Genomic DNA, 20488 nt, shown 5'->3' with positions numbered 1-20488 from the left:
GGAGAAGTGGGACTGAATTCACAGTGCACTCCTCCCTTCTCGGTCGTAACATCCAGTCCTGACCCTGTCACATTCAGCAGCTGCTCACTCATCCTCGCTCTCATCAACACTGAACATTGTTACTGAGACTCGTCAGATACTGTTTACATAATGAGAAAAGTTCAAAGTTCATTGCAGCTGGATGCAAATTTTAATAAACTTTTTATCTTCAATCAGAATCAACGTTAGACATTCCTACAATCAATAGCATAAATAATCGCTGTAAGAAATGTTTTCACTTGGTTGAATAAGTTTAGTATAAGGAATGTTCCAGCATCATAAACCAGTGGAATGTGCTGACTGAGCTGTGTCTTCATCACTTCTGGACAGTCAGACAGTTCACCCTTCATTCTGCTCTGATTCACTTTCCCAAAGAGGATCGACAGATTCTCAAATCTGGGACGGAGTTTTATTATTTCAACATTTCTCTCTCCTGACTGACAATGTGCCCCAAACATCGGATCAACCTTGTGACGTGCCCCAGTCTCAGTTTAATGATTAGCGCGTCATCAAGATACACTGCACAGTTGGGAACACTGGCTACCACTTGATTCATTAATTTTGAAAAAGTTGCTGGGGCATTTTTTTGTAGCCAGAATGGCATCACCCGGCATTGATAAAGACAGTCCAGTGTGACAAAAACTGATATTTCTTTAGCTCGAGGTGTCAAAGGAAATTGCCAGTATCCCTCTAACAAATCTATCTTTGGAAGAAACAAAGCATTGCCCACTCTGTTAATACAATCTTCGAAATGAGAAATTGGGTAGGAGTCTGCCTTTGTTACTGCATTGACGTTTCTGTAGTCTGTACAAAGTCTAGTTACCCCATCAGGTGCAGGCATTAAAACTGTTTGTAAAATCCAGCTACTTTGACGAGGTTCAATTAAGTTGGTTTCCAGCATGTATCGGATTTCTGCTGTTACGTGGGCCTATTTTTCTGCACTTAATTAGTAAGAATATTGTTTTAAAGAAACAGATTCCCTATATCCACATCATGTATGGCCAATGTTTTCACATCCTGGTTTATCACTAAAAAACCTTGTCAAGGTTGTCAAAAGCCTGGTTAGGTCTTCACATTGTTCAGCATCTAAGTACAAAAGCTTGTTATCCAATTTTCCTCGTCATTCTGTATTCACTAACCAGATAGTAGGAGGTTCAATCTGAGAATTGTCTCGGTCTCCTCTGCCTCATCCTCACTATCCTTTCCCTTTTCAACAGTCCCCATTACCTGACATGCCAGTACTGGCTTATCCTCCTCCATGTAATAATATTGCTTCAACATATTGATATGACACCACTGATTCTTTTTCTGATGATCAAGGCTGTCAATTAAATAATTGACCTTACCCACTCTTTTGATTACTTTATACATACAACTGAACAGCATATTTAATGTTTCACTCTGTAAAGATAAAAATACCAATACTTCATCCCCTGGTTAAAAGTTTCGTGTCTTTAAGTTCTTGTCTGCCCATTATTTGTATATTATTTTGTCAGTAAACCTATTTGAAAGGACTAAAGCCTGTAGACTCATTCGGTGAATGTCTCACCACAAATAAATACATTCTAGCCCTTTATCCCAATCATGTGGATATTCATGTCAGTATGATCTGATCATTATTTTGAGAGTTTGATAGTACCTCTCTAAAGCTCCCTGCGTCTGTGGGTGATATGCTGAAGATTTTAAATCTCTGATATTCAAATTGCTCATAAATTCTTGAAATGTTATTGACATGAAATTAGAACCTTGTTACACTTGCACTTCAAGTCATCAATCATATTTCATAACAAATTGGGTTAATTGCTCTACTACTACCTGATCAGTAATTGTCATCAAATGAATGGCCACTGGAAATTGAGCAGCCATATCAATGATAGTCAGTATATGTTGATGTCCTGCTTTTTTTGGCAATGGTCCTACATAGTCTACCAATACTCTACTAAATGGTTCCTCAATAACTGCTGTGGGAATTAGTGGTGCTGGTTTTATGGTAGGTTGCGGTTTTCCCAACATTTGGCATGAATAACAAGCCCAACAAAAATGCCTCACATCCTTTCTGATTTAGTCTTCTGAATCCCCCTGTGTCATGCTAGAAGAACGTCATGTGCTAACCTTAATAATCCCTGGTGATATTTAGGTGGTACCATTATATGTTGAATAACTGCCCAGTCTTCATCCGCAGGCCTGTGATGTGGTCTCCATTTCCTTCTCAGAACACCGTCTTCAACATAATAACCTTCTGGAACTCCTTTTGCCTCAGATTCTGTCAGAGCCAACTGCTGTTCTATATAACTCTGGATCAGCTTGCTGTGCTGCAATTATAGAAGATTTGATAAACGACTCATCTGGATCATCCAAATCACCAAATAAAATGTCAGATACTCAGCTATCTGTTTGTGGTGCCAATTTTACCTCCAACAATGGAACCTGCTTAGCCATTGCTCGGGTTATGACACAGGCAGGAAATATTCCTGAAATGTGTTCCTGTAATTATTCTGTTTCTTTAACTTCACTTGGTCTCTCTTTAATTATAGGAGAAACTGATACATTTGGTCTGGCAAAATCATTTCCCAGGAGTAGGTCAATTCCCTCTACCAGCAAACTATGGACAACTCCTAGAGTTACCGTATTAGGTCACACTTTAGGTGCACTCTATATAAAGGTACGTGTATATAATCCCCTAAAATTACATTAACTAATACTTTAACCTTCAGTGTGCTCTCTAGCAGAAATGTTCTCCCATCCCCCAGCAAAAGGGTGGCACAGTGTTGCAGTGGTTAGCACCACAGCCTCACATCTAGCGACCTAAGTGCAGTTCAGGGTACTATTTATTTATTTTATTTAGTTAGAGATACAGCACTAAAATAGGCCCTTCAGCCCACTGAGTCTGTGCTGACCAACAACCACCAATTTATACTAATCCTACATTAACCCCACATTCTCTACTACATCCCCACCATTCTCCTACCACCTACCTCCACTAGGGGCAATTTACAATGGCCAATTTACCTATCATCCTGTAAGTCTTTGGCTGCAAGTACTGCCTGTGCAGAGTTTGCAACTTCTCCCTGTGACCACGTGGGTTTCCGTCGGGTGCTCCGGTTTCCTCCCACTGCCAAAGACTTGCAGGTTGATAGGTAAATTGGACATTGTAAATGCCCCTCGTGTATGTACGTGGTAGGAGAATTGAGGGAAGGTGGGGATGTGGTCGGGAATATGGGATTAATGTAGGATTAGTATAAATGGGTGGTTGATTGTTGACACAGAGTCAGTGGGCCAAAGGGGCTGTTTTAGTGTTGTGTCTCTCTATGAAAAGGGTTTGGGTTGCTCCTGTATCCCGAAGTAGAACAATATGTTTTCCACCTTCTTGAAGGGATGTACAGTTACTTTTCCCTTTGAAAATATTCATTTTAACTTTCCAAGTATCATTCCTAACCTCTACACTCACTTCTAGATTTTGTGCCTGGTTTTACAGCTTCCGTTAAAGCTACAGTCTGGTCTGCTGTACTCTCAATCAGAGTCTCTTTCTCTGCAGTACCATTGTGTATCCCAACAAGTCCCATGGGTTTACCTCGCGGCTTCCAGCATTCTGACCAAAGTTGTCCTAACTTGAGGCAATGCTAACACTTCGACTTGTGGACCTCACTTCTACCCACAGCACCTTGCTTTCTGGCCTGAGGAGGTGATCTTTGGGCATTCCCAGCTCTTCCTTCTTGTCTCCTGCTACTTACCTTCCTTTCACTCTCCCAATTCCTATCCTTCTCGGGTTTGTGGGGGTGACAGACAAAAGGTTTTGGCTTATTCACAAGTTCAAAATCATCAGCAATTTCCACTGCTTGCCGAGAATTTAAAACTTTCAGGTTATTTACATGAGTTCTCACGAATGAAGGGATTTAATTTTCAAACTCTTCCAAGAGAATCAATTCTCTAAGGTTTTCATACATGGTTTCCCTTCTTAATGCCGTATCCAATGATCAGAATTAATTTACGTCACCCTCTCTAATTCTCCATACGTCTGCCAAGCCAATGCCCTTACGTTCTGAAACTTCTGACGGTAAGCTTCAGGACTAACTCATACACAGCCAGAATAACATTTTTTGGCACCTCATAATCTGCAGAAGCCTCTTCAGGAAGAATGGCAAAAATGTCATGAACTCCGCCCATTAACCTACTTTGCATAAGTGCTGGCAAGCTTTCCTTTGGCCATTTCATTTGTTTGGCTACTTTTTCAAAAGATATTTTTTAAAAATGTCGCGACATCCCTTTCCACAAACTTTGGGAGAGCTTGTATAAATGTAAACTGCTTTTTGCAGGATCCAGGGCTGGATTCAGATTCTTGCAGACCAGAATTTACTCTGGATTCAACACCATCCCTTTGTCTTAGTTCCATCCTTTTTAATTTGATTCCCTTACTTCTTTTGCACTTTCTCTCTGAAATTCAAGCCGAAGTCTTTCCAATGCGATTGCAGTTTATTTTTTTCTTTTTCCTTATCAAGTTTTCTTAATCGTATTTATTTTTCCTGCTCAAGGTTTTTGTTCAAAACTGTACTCTAGCCAATTCCACTTTGAGAGCATCACTCTCTGATTTTCTATCATCATCTTCATCATCTTCATCTTCGTCATCTTCTTCATCTTCTTCATCTTTCCAATGTTGAACTATTACATAAAAATATCTCTGCCTTCTTGGCAACTCATTTCAACTCCAACCCCAATTTTGCAGCCAATTTTATCAATTTAATCTTGGTTAATGTTTTCAAGTCACTGAGGGAGACATTTTCCTTTCCCAGAAACTCTGTTACTGTGCTCGTGCCATTCTGATAGTACACCCTTTACCCTTGTACAAAAAAACCTGGTTTCATTTTGTCATTTCAAATTATTACTCCCCTTGAAATTCACATAATTAATGCTGGATTTGGATCGGGTGAGAGTCCCCAATTAATATGTTACGACCGAGGCGGGAGTAATGCACTGTTAATTCAGTCCCAATACTCTACGGTCAAAGCGTATTAGTAAAGTTTCCACCTACCGAAAAATGGCCAAATTAATCACTTTATATATCAACAGGATAAAGCATGCCTCACAAGGTTTCTTTAAAGAACAACAAAATTAATGATTTATTATTAAACAAAGTTTGAAACGATGCTGAGATGAATCTATATGTATTAAAGGATTTTATAACTCCCTAATCTTCCTAACCCTCATGCACATACATATATTCAATTACCAGCAGTGAAATGGGGAAACGGAAATTGATTTTATAATAGTCCCTTAGAAATAAATAAATAACTGGGTTGTAACGTTTGCTTGTATTTTCCTGGATCGATGAGTTCCCAGAGTAGAATAGTCAGGTGCTATTCGATGTCTCTCTGGGTGAAATTAATAAACAGTCTCTGATGGATAGGCGTGCAAGTTAGTTCATCTGCAGCAGGCATCATGCAGATATTTCAGCAACTGGTTGTAGCAACAGGACTATTTACATTTTTAAAGTAGCAGTCTAATGTTAGAAACTTTCCTGAGACGTCAGGAATTTCCAAAAAATATAAAAATGCAACAGGATTCACACTTGTAGTAGAGATTTTTCAGAGACTGTAGACTACCTTCAACACTGCAGGCTTCCTCACAGCAATGCAGTCTCTCTCTATAGAGCAGTGTTCTTCCAATGTATAGCAACTCCTCTTCCTCGGAGTCTTTTCTCTCTCTTCAGGCATAAACAGCAACAAGGGTTTTCACTCCCATACATGAGATCTTTTCCCAACTCCTTCAAAGATCTTTTAACTTCATGATGAAATCAGAATTTCATTTGATCAAAGAGTTATTTTCCAAGGCAAAGAATTTTCTGGGCAGTAATCCTGGTCAGTTCCAGCAGTAACTGAAATGAAAAAGCCTTCTTCACCTGAATCACCAGACCATCGTAAATCTTCCTGTTGCTTAGTTACTAGAGCGACAGCCTTCTTTCTTCAAACCGAATGTCAACATTCACTACACAGTTTTTTTTCTCATCAGTCTTAAAGTCATATAAACTTTTTTGTTTCAATCTGAATGCATTGGAGAAGATGTGGCTGTTCTCTCTGGAGAAGGGCAGGTGGAGAGGAGATTTGATAGAAGTGTTCAAAATTATGAGGTGTCAAATTGGGTCGTCAATGAGAAACAGTTCCCATTGGCAGAAAGGTCAGGAACCAGAGGAAACTGATTTAACATGAATTGTAAATGAACCAAAGGTGACATGAGGAAAAATACATTTACTGCAGTGGGTGGTTGGGATCTGGAATACACTGTCTGAGAATGTGGGGGAGGGACATTCAATCGTGGATTTCAAAGAGAAATTAGATAATTATCTGAATAGTAAGAAAAAGCAGGCCAATGGGGAAAAGGTGGGGAGTGGGATGAGCTGCTCTTGTAGAGTCCATCATGGACACGATGAGCTGAACGACCTCCTTCTGTGCTCGAAACATTCTATGATTCCATGTTTCTTTGCTTCTATGTCGAATTTCCCCAAACCCAAGTGAAAATACCTTCTCTATTTCTACATAATCAAACTCCCTCATAATGATAAAGAACTGTGTCTACTTTCTGTGGAGAAAAGAGACCCAGTCCACCCTATCTTCCTTTCAAGTTCTACCATCTTACTACTGATCTCATTCTTGTAATTTTTTCACATGTTGGCCAGGGGCTGTAAGAAATACAGAATCAGTTACAAACTGCTGGGATTGATTGACCTGCAGTAACCTGGAGCTCGTACACTGGCCTGTGCTGGTAAAAAAACATTTTGAACTAGTTACTTTATGAGACAAGATAAAGGATCGATCACAGGAAAAGGGCCTTATTTGGACATGGTGTGACACCGGGTTCTTTGGGCCTGGGCCAATTAAGAGAAGCTGTGAACGAGGTGAGCAAGCTTAAGCCCACCGGAAAGAGGCAGCTCAGATTGGGAGAGATTATCAACAGGATAAGAATAGAGCTTTTTGGGCAGAGAGCCAGCGAAAATTCCAGAGATCAACCATCGTGGAAGCGGAAGACCCTGTGTGAGCGACGCGGCGACGACGTAGAAGAGAGAGAGAGAGAACGGAACGCCTGGCCAGCGTTATCTCTCCCTTTTTCGGGTAATATCCTTAAGTTTTCTGTGACTAGGTCAGGGAAAGGTCAGAGGAACCTAGTGGGTGCGCTTATGAATTCTAGCTAGTTTTGTTATTAACTGTATAACTCAGTGGGAGTTGTATGTTTTTGTCTAACTAAGTGTATAAGCCTTATTCTTACATTGTACAACAAGGTGAATAAAGTAAATTGATAGTTAAAGAAAGGACTGAGTTTCCTCCTCTTTGTACTAAGCCAGTAACTGTAGCTGTGGATTAAGCTGGAGGGTGGCTCTCTTGAAACCTGATATCCCAAACACTCAGCCTGAGCCTGAATTAAGAGGACTTCAGTCCCACGTGACGACCAGGATCAAGTGGGTACAGGGAATAAAGGGGACAAGGGGGAGTTGACTCCGCGCCATGGTTTACACACATTTCCTCCAGTGTTTTAATAATCTTATTGTAAAATGAAGACAAAAACTATGCACAGTTCTCTAACCGTAGTCTGTCCAAGACCACTCTGATTCTATGAAAAACTCTCATCGACTTTAAAAGTTTATTAAACCTCCCCTTACGCTTCCCAAAAATCCTAATCTATCTACAGAACAGAAGTCCCCCATGTCTTGTATAACTCTGTTAAATCTCACAGACTTTCATATCTGTCCTAAAGTGTCATCCCGAAAATTGCTTCAGCTGAGGCCAAACCAATGATTTATAAAAGTTAAGCATCTCTCTATTGTGCAATGTTAGAACCAGACATACACTGCTAAAAGGACCGGGATAGCCAATTCCACAGGAATACACACACACACAAACACACAGTTATATATATATATATAAATTATGCATTTACAGGACAAATAGGGTTCAGTACAGAAGTGTGATTAATTACATCAATTTTTCGAAGCTCCAGCATAGACACCATGGGCTGAATGGACTCGTTATATGCTTTTAGATTCATTGATTCTAATGGTACCGGTGCTTTTAACCAGGGTCTATACAGGCAAAGTAGGCACTGTACCACTGAGTTACACCAACGATTAGAGTTAACAACAATGAGGAAATGATGAAGACGATTGATGAAGGAAGGGCTGTGGATATTGTCTACATGGACTTCAGTAAAGCCTTTGACAAGGTCCCTCATGGCAGACTGGTACAAATGGTGAAGTCACACGGGATCAAAAATGAGCTGGCAAGATGGATACAGAACTGGCTCGGCCATAGAAGACAGAGGGTAGCAGTGGAAGGGTGCTTTTCTGAATGGAGGGCTGTGACTAGTGGTGTTCCGCAGGGATCAGTGCTGGGACCTTTGCTGTTTGTAGTATATATAAATGATTTGGAGGAAAATGTAGCTGGTCTGATTAGTATGTTTGTAGACGACACAAAGGTTGGTGGAGTTGTGGAAGTGATGAGGATTGTCAAAGGATACAGCAGGATATAGATCGGTTGGAGACTTGGGCAGGAAAATGGCAGATGGAGGTTAATCCGGACAAATGTGAGGTGATGCATTTTGGAAGGTCTAACACAGGTGGGAGGGATACAGTAAATGGCAGAACCCTCAGGAGTATTGACAGACAGAGAGATCTGGGCGTACAGGTCCACAGGTCACTGAAAGTGGCAACGCAGGTGGATAAGGTAGTCAAGAAGGCATACAGCATGCTTCATCGGACATTTAAGAGGCATCTTGACAAATACATGAATAGGATGGGAAGAGAGGGATACGGATCCCAGAAGTACAGAAGATTTCAGTTTAGACAGGCATCATGATCTTTGTTCTTTGTTCACTGCACATGGATTTCTTCCTGTCTCAGCAACAGGCAGCTAGTCAGCCATTAAGGTGTGTTCAGAATATTCAGTGTAGGCTGCACTTCACAGGGTTCTTTCACTTTCCCAAATAAGCTGAGGGAAAATCAGTTACCATGGTAAGAGTGGAGACGGGGCCGAATAGATAGGAAAAGACCTTTCTTGCAGCAACTGCTAATCTGTACTTCACAACAGGCTCTGTCCTCTACCTTTACCTCAGTGGAGGAAAATTAATCAACAAGCAAATCTCCCCCCACACTCTCCGTGTGATCATTTGTTTTTATTCATTCATGAGATGTGGGCGATGCTGGCCAGGCCAGCATTTATTGCCCATCCCTAATTGCCCTTGAGAAGTTGGTGGTGAGCTGCCTTCTTGAACCACTGCTGTCCATGTGGGGTAGGAACACCCACAGTGCTGGTAGGAAGGGAGTTCCAGGAGTTTGACCCAGCGAAGTGAAGGAACGGTGATATAGTTCCAAGTCAGGATGGTGTGTGACTTGCAAGGGGAACTTGCAGGTGGTGATGCCCCATGTATTTGCTGCCCTTGTCCTTCCAGTTGGTCGAGGTTGCTGGTTTGCAAGGTGCTGTCTGAGGAGCATTGGTGCATTGCTGCAGTGCATCTTGTAGATGGTACACACTGCTGCCACTGTGCGTCGGTGACGACGGGAGTGAATGTTTACAGATGGGGTGCCAATCAAGCGGGCTGCTTTGTTCTGGATGGTGTCGAGCTTCTTGAGTGTTGTTGGAGCTGCACCCATCCAGGCAAGTGGACAGTATCCCATCACACTCCTGACTTGTACCTTGTGATGGTGGATAGGCTTTGGGAAGTCAGTGGATGAGTTACTCGACTCAGGATTCCTAGCCTCTGACCTGCTCTTGTAGCCACGGTATTGATATGGCTACTCCAGTTCAGTTTCTGGTCAATGGGAGCGCCTAGGATGTTGATAGTGGGGGATTCAGCGATGGTAATGCTATTGAATGTCAAGGGGAGATGGTTAGATTCTCTCTTGTTGGAAATGGTCATTGCCTAGCTTCTTGTAGATGGTACACACTGCTGCCACTTGTGTGGCACGAATGTTACTTGCCACTTATTAGCCCAAGCCTGGATATTGTCCAGGTCTTGCTGCATTTCTACACAGACTGCTTCAGTTTCTGAGGAGTTGCGAATGGTGCTGAACATTGTGCAATCATCAGTGAACATCCCCACTTCTGACCTTATGATTGAAGGAAGGTCATTGATGAAGCAGCTGAAGATGGTTGGGCCGAAGACACTATCCCGAGGAACTCCTGCAGTGATGTCCTGGAGCTCAGATGATTGACCTCCAACTACCACAGCCATCTTCCTTTGCGCGAGGTATAACTCCAGCCAGCGGAGGGTTTCCCCCCTGATTCCCATTGACCTCACTTTTGCGAGGACTCCTTGATGCCATACTCGATCAAATGCTGCCTTGATGTCAAGGGCAGTCACTCTCACCTCACCTCTTGAGTTCAGCCCTTTTGTCCATGGTGGACCAAGGCTGTAATGAGGTCAGGAGCTGGGTGGCCCTGGCGGAACCCAAATTGAGTGTCACTGAGCAGGTTATTGCTAAGCAAGTGCCGCTTGATGGCACTGTTGAAGACACCATCCTTCAGTTTCCTGATGATTGAGAGTAGGCAGATGGGGCGGGTTGGACTTGTCCCGCTTTTTTTTTACAGGACATACCTGGGCAATTTTCCAAATTTCAGGGTAGATGCCAGTGTTGTAACTGTACTGGAACAGTTTGGCTAGGGGCGCGGCAAGTTCTGGAGCACAGGTACTATTGCCGGAATACTGTCACGAACCATAGCCTTTACGGTATCCAGTGCCCTCAGTCGTTTCTTGATATCACGTGGAGTGAATTGAATTGGCTGAGGTTTGACATCTGAGATGCAGGGGACTTCAGGAGGAGGCTGAGATGGATCATCAGCTCGGCACTTCTGGCTGAAGATTGTTGCAAATGCTTCAGCCTTATCATAGGATGTGAAATGTCTCTGCTGCATGTCAAGACTCCAGGTAATAAATGGATTCGGTGAAATCTAATCCAGGCTGCACGGAGATAAGGAAACAGAACACTCAAGGCTGGCCTTCAAAAGCCTCACAAGCTTAACCTTCTTTGGTCCGTTATCACACGGAAGCCTTTCTCTTTTCACACTCCCAACATCTCTGCTAAAATTCTGGAGAACTACCCAAAAATGAACATTCCATTCTCAGGCGATCCCACACTTCACCTGCTCGGTCTAAAAGCTCCGATTGTATGGAATGTTATTGGATCCTATTTAACCCTTACAACGAACACAAGGGCTTACGTAAATGAGACTGTTAACCCTCATCAACACCAGGGCTATTGTTCCTGAGACTGTTAACCCACATCAACACCAGGGCTATTGTTCCTGAGACAGTTAACTCAGGTCAACACCAGAGCTATTGTTCCTGAGACTGTTAACCCACATCAACACCAGGGCTATTGTTCCTGAGACTGTTAACTCACATCAACACCAGAGCTATTGTTCCTGAGACTTTTAACCCACATCAACACCAGGGCTATTGTTCCTGAGACTGTTAACCCACATCAACACCAGGGCTATTGTTCCTGAGACTGTTCATCCACATCAACACCAGGGCTATTGTTCCTGAGACTGTTCATCCACATCAACACCAGGGCTATTGTTCCTGAGACTGTTCATCCACATCAACACCAGGACTATTGTTCCTGAGACTGTTCATCCACATCAACACCAGGGCTATTGTTCCTGAGACTGTTCATCCACATCAACACCAGGGCTATTGTTCCTGAGATTGTTCATCCACATCAACACCAGGGCTATTGTTCCTGAGACTGTTCATCCACATCAACACCAGGGCTATTGTTCCTGAGACTGTTCATCCACATCAACACCAGGGCGATTGCTCCTGAGACTGTTAACCCACATCAACACCAGGGCTATTGTTCCTGAGACTGTTAACCCACATCAACACCAGGGCTATTGTTCCTGAGACTGTTAACCCACATCAACACCAGGGCTATTGTTCCTGAGACTGTTCATCCACATCAACACCAGGACTATTGTTCCTGAGACTGTTCATCCACATCAACACCAGGGCTATTGTTCCTGAGACTGTTAACCCACATCAACACCAGGGCTATTGTTCCTGAGACTGTTCATCCACATCAACACCAAGGCTATTGTTTCTGAGACTGTTCATCCACATCAACACCAGGACTATTGTTCCTGAGACTGTTAACCCACATCAACACCAGGGCTATTGTTCCTGAGACTGTTAACCCACATCAACACCAGGGCTATTGTTCCTGAGACTGTTAACTCACATCAACACCAGAGCTATTGTTCCTGAGACTGTTAACCCACATCAACACCAGGGCTATTGTTCCTGAGACTGTTAACCCACATCAACACCAGGGCTATTGTTCCTGAGACTGTTCATCCACATCAACACCAGGGCTATTGTTTCTGAGACTGTTCATCCACATCAACACCAGGGCTATTGTTCCTGAGATTGTTCATCCACATCAGCACCAGGACTATTGTTCCTGAGACTGTTCATCCACATCAACACCAGGGCTATTGTTCCTGAGACTGTTCATCCACATCAACACCAGGGCTATTGTTCCTGAGACTGTTCATCCACATCAACACCAGGGCTATTGTTCCTGAGACTGTTCATCCACATCAACACCAGGGCTATTATTCCTGAGACTGTTCATCCACATCAACACCAGGGCTATTGTTCCTGAGACTGTTCATCCACATCAACACCAGGACTATTGTTCCTGAGACTGTTCATCCACATCAACACCAGGGCTATTGTTCCTGAGACTGTTCATCCATATCAACACCAGGGCTATTGTTCCTGAGACTGTTCATCCATATCAACACCAGGGCTATTTTTCCTGAGACTTTTCATCCACATCAACACCAGGGCTATTTTTCCTGAGACTTTTCATCCATATCAACACCAGGGCTATTGTTCCTGAGACTGTTCATCCACATCAACACCAGGGCTATTGTTTCTAAGATTTTTCATCCACATCAACACCAGGGCTATTGTTCCTGAGATTCTTCATCCACATCAACACCAGGGCTATTGTTTCTAAGATTTTTCATCCACATCAACACCAGGGCTATTGTTCCTGAGATTCTTCATCCACATCAACACCAGGGCTATTGTTTCTAAGATTTTTCATCCACATCAACACCAGGGCTATTGTTCCTGAGATTCTTCATCCACATCAACACCAGGGCTATTGTTTCTAAGATTTTTCATCCACATCAACACCAGGGCTATTGTTTCTAAGATTTTTCATCCACATCAACGCCAGGGCTATTGTTCCTGAGATTCTTCATCCACATCAACACCAGGGCTATTGTTTCTAAGATTTTTCATCCACATCAACACCAGGGCTATTGTTTCTAAGATTTTTCATCCACATCAACGCCAGGGCTATTGTTCCTGAGACTGTTCATCCACATCAACACCAGGGCTATTGTTCCTGAGATTCTTCATCCACATCAACACCAGGGCTATTGTTTCTAAGATTTTTCATCCACATCAACACCAGGGCTATTGTTCCTGAGATTCTTCATCCACATCAACACCAGGGCTATTGTTTCTAAGATTTTTCATCCACATCAACGCCAGGGCTATTGTTCCTGAGATTGTTCATCCACATCAACACCAGGGCTATTGTTCCTGAGATTCTTCATCCACATCAACACCAGGGCTATTGTTCCTGAGACTTTTCATCCACATCAACACCAGCGCTATTGTTCCTGAGACTGTTCATCCACATCAACACCAGGGCTATTTTTCCTGAGACTTTTCATCCACATCAACACCAGGGCTATTGTTCCTGAGATTCTTCATCCACATCAACACCAGGGCTATTGTTTCTAAGATTTTTCATCCACATCAACACCAGGGCTATTGTTCCTGAGATTCTTCATCCACATCAACACCAGGGCTATTGTTTCTAAGATTTTTCATCCACATCAACACCAGGACTATTTTTCCTGAGACTGTTCATCCACATCAACACCAGGGCTATTGTTCCTGAGACTGTTCATCCACATCAACACCAGGGCTATTGTTCCTGATACTGTTCATCCACATCAACACCAGGGCTATTGTTCCTGAGACTGTTCATCCACATCAACACCAGGGCTATTATTCCTGAGACTGTTCATCCACATCAACACCAGGGCTATTGTCCCTGATACTGTTCATCCACATCAACACCAGGGCTATTGTTCCTGAGACTGTTCATCCACATCAACACCAGGGCTATTGTCCCTGATACTGTTCATCCACATCAACACCAGGGCTATTGTTCCTGAGACTGTTCATCCATATCAACACCAGGGCTATTATTCCTGAGATTGTTCATCCACATCAACACCAGGGCTATTATTCCTGAGACTTTTCACCCACATCAACACCAGGGTTATTGTTCCTGAGACTTTTCATTTACTTCAACATCGGTGCTATTGTTTCTGAGACTGTTCATCCACATCAACACCAGGGCTATTGTTCCTGAGACTGTTCATCCACATCAACACCAGGGCTATTATTGCTGAGACTGTTCATCCACATCAACACCAGGGCTATTGTTCCTGAGACTGTTCATCCATATCAACACCAGGGCTATTATTCCTGAGATTGTTCATCCACATCAACACCAGGGCTATTATTCCTGAGACTTTTCACCCACATCAACACCAGGGTTATTGTTCCTGAGACTTTTCATTTACTTCAACATCGGTGCTATTGTTTCTGAGACTGTTCATCTACATCAACACCAGGGCTACTGATCCTGAGATTATTCCGGGGATTGAAATAGCTCAGTTGGGAGAGTGCTAGGCTGAAGATCGAAAGGTCCTGGTTTCACCAATTTTAACGCAGCACATTGGCACAGTGGTTAGCACCACAAACGCACAATTCCAGCGACCCAGGTTCAGTTTTGGGTATTGCCTGTGCGCAGTTTGCAAGTTCTTCCCGATTGATAAGTAAATTGACCATTGTAAATTGCACCTAGTGTAGGTAGATGGTGGGGATATGATAGGGAATATGGAATTAACATAAGAATAGTATAAATGGGCGGTTGTTGGTTGGTACAGACTCAGTTGGCTGAATGGCCTGTTTCAGTACTGTATCTCTATGACTATGTTCATCTACATCAACATCTGGGCTAATGTCCCTGAGACTGTTCATCCACATAAACACTTGAGATCATAACAAAAGAAGTTGCAAATCATGTTATGAAGAAATTTCCACGGAATATAAAATAATTTGTTTTCCATATCCTCTCACGACTCTAATATATTGCATTAAATGCAAAAAAAGTTCATTATTTTTTATTTATTTACTTCGGCCCACCGAGTCTGTGCCGGCCAACAACCACCCATTTATACTAACCTTACAGTAATCCCATATTCCCTACCACCTACCTACACTAGGGACAATTTACAACAGCCAATTTACCTATCACCTGCAAGTTGCAAGTCGTTTAGATGTGGGAGGAAACCGGAGCACCCGGCGAAAACCCACGCAGATACAGGAAGTACTTGCAAACTGAACACAGGCAGTACCCAGAATCGAACCCAGGTCCCTGGAGCTGCGAGGCTGCGGTGCTAACCACTGCACCACTGTGCCACCCATTGAATCTGTCTATTCTCTGGACTGTAACTAATATCCCTGCTCACATTTCCCAGATGACTGTCCCTGTGGAGGTTGATCTGTGCTATTAATAAGGGCTCCTCTGAAGAAGTCTCGACATTGCTGTTTCACCTCAGAAATGGGATACCCTGTAATTTACCAGATCGAACTCATTTACTACCCTATTCTTGCAGCCATCAGTATTCCTGGTAAGACAGTCAAATAGCACAGTAAATGATAACTATCAATGTGTGATTCTTCATGTTATATTTTCCCTGTTTAATGGCATCTGTTAAGTGGCAAGTAACTTTCCTGTTATCTTAATATGATTTCTGAATTACAGTTATATTGTTTCTTGAATTTTCAACATAGAAAATGCTAAAATATCAATTCCGTTTAATGTTTACACTGGAAACTTTTCTGGAGTCTATATGAACATCAGATCAGAAATAAATAAGCAATTTTAAATGTTCTGATGTTGTTAGTGGGTTTAATGTGTCACCAAGGATTCTAGGAGTTATTGTACTTTAATTTTATTTCCTGTTGACATATCATGTAACTGCAGAATTTCTCCTGTTTGCATGGATTTGAATTCAGCTTTGATTTTGTTTCTCAATGGAAGTGGAAGGGAACTCCTGGTGATTCCTGTTACTGGAGCATGATCCAATCCATGAGACTTTTCCATTCTGCACTTTTCCTGGCCAATGTTTAAAAATAAGAGGAGAGTTCACTGTCAGTGATGTACAAACTATAACCGAACAGGGTGAGATTGTGCTTTCCATGTTGTACAGACCATATCCCAACAGGGGGAGAAAGAACTGTCCAGAATAATAAAAACAAAACACTGCGGATGCTGGAAATCTGAGATAAAAGCAGAAAGTTCTGAAAATACTCAGCAGGTCTGGCAGCATCTGTGGAGAAAGAAACATATTTAATGTTTAGGGTCTGTGACCTTTCATCAAAATTGTAAAGAATAGGAATGTAATAGACTTTGAGCAAGTGAGAAGGAGGGAGGGGGCAGAAGATCAAAAGGGAAGGTGTGCGATAGGGCGGAGGGCAAAAGAGATTCAATGATAAACATATCATGGAACAAAGGCAAAAGGAGCATTTAGCAATATGAAAGGACAAAGCAGTAGTCCAGAGAGAGTGTTAACGGCAGAATAATGAACAGCTCAGTCCAAAAGCAAAAACCTGAAAAACAAGGTTAAGACAGGCCGATGGATTAAAAATGGAATTACATAAAATAAAACAAAGTAAAATGCAATAATACAGAATGTAAACTCAGTAATAAAAACAAGAAATGCTGGAAATACTCAGCAGGTCTGGCAGTATCTGTGGAGAGAGAAGCAGAGTTAATGTTTCAAGTCAGTGACCCTTCATTAGAACTGGCAAATATTAAAATGTTAAATGTTAGGTTTTAAGTAAATAAAGCAGGGGTGAGCAAAGAGATATGTTGCTAGGACAGAGGGTCACAGAGAATAACTGACCATAAGGTCATGGAGCAAAAGCAAACGGTATGTTAATGGCGTGCTGAAAGACAAAGTTTTAATGCAGAGAAGGTGTTAATTGACAGAAAAATGAACAACCCTAGCCTAAAGCACAGAGATGAAAAAAAGACTGCTGGCAGGCGCATGGTAAATAAAAAATGAATTATGAAATAAACTAAAATAACATGAACAAGTAAGAATAGCAAATTATAACAAAAAGAAAAAATAAATTAAAATAAAAGGTGGGCCCGTCATGCTCTGAAATTATTGAACTCATTGTTCAGTCCGACAGGCTGCAGTGTGCCTAATCGGTAGATGAGCTGCTGTTCCTCGAGCTGGCATTGATGTTCACTGGAACACTGCAGCAATCCCAGGACAGAGATGTGAGCATGAGAGCGGGGGTGGGGGGAGGGTGGGTGGGGGACGGGTGTTGAAATGGCAAGCAACCAGAATCTCGGAGTCATGCTTTTGGACTGTGGGGAGGTATTCTGCAACGCGGTCACCCAGTCGGTGTTTGGTCTCCGCATTGCAGAGCAGACCACATTTTGAGCAGTGAATACAGTATACCAAATTGAAAGAAGTACAAGTAAATCAGTGCTTCACCTTAAAGGAGTATTTGGGGCCTTGGATAGTGAGAAGTGAGGAGGTAAAATGGTAGTTATTGCACCTCCTGCGATTGCATGGGAAGGTAAAGAGGAATTTTTATTTTATTCGGAGGTACAGCACTGAAACAGGCCCTTCAGCCCATCGGGTCTGTGCAGACCAACAACCACCCATTTATACTCATCCTACATTCCCCACTATCTACCTACACTAAGGGAAATTAACAATGGCCAATTTACTTATCAAACTGCAAGTCTTTGGGTGTGGAAGGAAACCAGAGCACCCAATGGAAACCTTCAAGGTCACGGAGAGAACTTGCAAACTCCACACATGCACTAGCCAGAACTGAACCCAGGTTGCTGGAGTTATAAAGCTGAAGTGCTAACCACTGCACCACTGGGTAATGGCGGAGTAAACTAGAGTGCCGCAGAAGGAATGATCCCTTCAGAATGCTGACAGGGGATGGGAGTGGAAAATGCATTTGGTAGTGGCATCACCCTGGACGTGGCAGAAATGACAGAGGATGATGCTTTGGATGTGGAGGCAGGTGGGGTGGAATGTGAGGACAAAGGGATCCCTGTGGCAGTTCTGGGAGGAAGGGGAAGTGGTGAGGATAGAGATGTGGTAAATAGGCTGGACACAGTCAAGGGCCCTGTCAGTCACAGTGCGGTTTAATCCTCGTTTGAGGATAAAGGAAGACAAATCAAAAGTGCTGTCGTGGAAGGTTGCATCATCAGAGCAGATGCGTCAGAGACGGAGAAACTGGGAGAATGGAATGTAGTCCTTACAAGAGGCAGTGTGTGAAGAAGTGCAGTCGAGCTAGCTGTGGGAATCGGTGGGCTTATAATGATTATTAGTAGACAGCCTATCCCCGGAGATGGAGACAGAGAAGTCGAAGAAGGGAAGGGAAGTTTCAGAGATGGACCATGTAAAGATCCCTCCGTGACATCCTGGTCCACTCCCCAATTACCCCCAACACCTCGTCCCCTTCGCACGACACCTTCCCATGCATCACAGTAGGTGTAACACCTGTCCCTTTACCATCTGTCTCCTCACTATCCAAGGCCCGAAAACTCCTTGCAGGTGAAGCAGCAATTTACTTTACCTCTTTCCATGTAGTATACTGAATTCACTACTCACAATGTGGTCTCCTCTACACTGGGGAGACCAAACTCAGATTGGGTGACTGCTTTGCTGAACACCTCCGCTCAGTCCAAAAGCATGACTCTGAGATTCTGGTTGCTTGCCATTACAACACACACCCCTGCTTTCATGCCCACATATCAGTCCTGGGCTTGCTGCAGTGTTCCAGTGAACATCAATGCCAGCTCGAGGAACAGCATCTCATTTCTGGATTAGGCACACTACAGCCTGCCGGACTGAACATTGAGTTCAATAATTTCAGAGCATGAGGGCCCCCCTTTTTGTTTATTTTTATTTTTATAATTTATTATGTTGATTTGTTTATTTTATGTTAGTTTGTTTAATCATTCATTTTTTACCATGTGCCTACCCATTGTTTTTTCATCTTTGTGCTTTAGGTCAGGGCTGATCATTTTTCTGTCAATTAACATCCTCTCTGCACTAACTCTTTCCCTTTCAGGACACCATTCACATACAGTTTGTCTTTGCTCCAAGACCTTCTGGTCAGTTATTCTCTGTGACCCTCTGTCCTATCAACAACTTGCCTTTTGTTATCTCTTGCCCCACCCCCGCTTATTTGCTTCAAACCTATTACATTTGCAGCATTTGCCAGTTCTGATGAAGGGTCACTGACCTGAAACGTTAACTCTGCTTCTCTCTCCACAGATGCTGCCAGACCTGCTGTGTATTTCCAGCATTTCTTGCTTTTATTTCAGATTTCCAGTATCTCCAGTAGTTTACTTTTATTTTAGAATGAAAAGACAGTCCTGTTCTGAATTTGTTGAACTCAGTGTTGAATCCAGAAGGCTGTAGAGTGTCTAATCTGAAGATGAGGTGCTGTTCCTCGAACTTGCGTTGATGTTGACTGGAACACTGCTGTCGGTCAAGGACATGGAACAGGTTGGTGAATTATTATAGTAAACAATAGAAAGCTTGGGGTCATGTTTACAGAATGAGTGGAGGTGTTCCACAAAGCAGTCACCCAAATGCGTTTGGTTTCCCCAATGTAGAGACAATCGCATTGTGAACGGTGAATACAGTATAGTAAATTGAAAGAAGTACAAGTAAATTGCTGCATCATATGGAAGGAGTGTTTGGGGCCTTGGCTAGTGAGGAAAGCAGAGGTAAACGGGCAGGTATTACACCTCCTGTGATTGCATTAAAGGTGCCGTGTAAAGGGGATGAGGTATTGGGGGTGAGGGAGGAGTGGATCAAGGTGTTGTGGAGGGAACGATCCCTTCAGAATGCTGAGAGGGGAGGGGCGGAGAGGGGAAGATGTATTTGGTGGTGGCATCATGCTGGAGGTGGTGGAAATGGAAGAGGATAATCCTTTGGATGTAAAGGCTGGTTGGTTGGGAAGTGATGACAAGGGAGCCGTATCACAGTTCTGGGAGTGAGGGGAAGGGGTGTTGTTGTCGAAGGTATCATCAGAACCCAACAGGGCGGAGCCGAGGTGCAGTTATTTGTTTTTGGAGGCTCTGGTGTTTTGGATACCAGAATTCCCCAGAAAGAAAGTCAGTACTTTTACTTTTACCACAGTATATTTTTCACTATCTGAGGCCAAGAACTTGTTTTGCATTTTAATTTCCCGTACATTTTGCCACAGATTTCCCTGCGACAAATAAATAGTTCTTTCAATAAAAATTTCATTT

This window comes from Heterodontus francisci, chromosome 29 (genome assembly GCF_036365525.1).
Source record: "Heterodontus francisci isolate sHetFra1 chromosome 29, sHetFra1.hap1, whole genome shotgun sequence".
Taxonomy (NCBI): Eukaryota; Metazoa; Chordata; class Chondrichthyes; order Heterodontiformes; family Heterodontidae; genus Heterodontus; species Heterodontus francisci.
The sequence above is the reverse complement of the archived record's forward strand: the minus strand, read 5'-3'. Positions refer to the sequence as shown.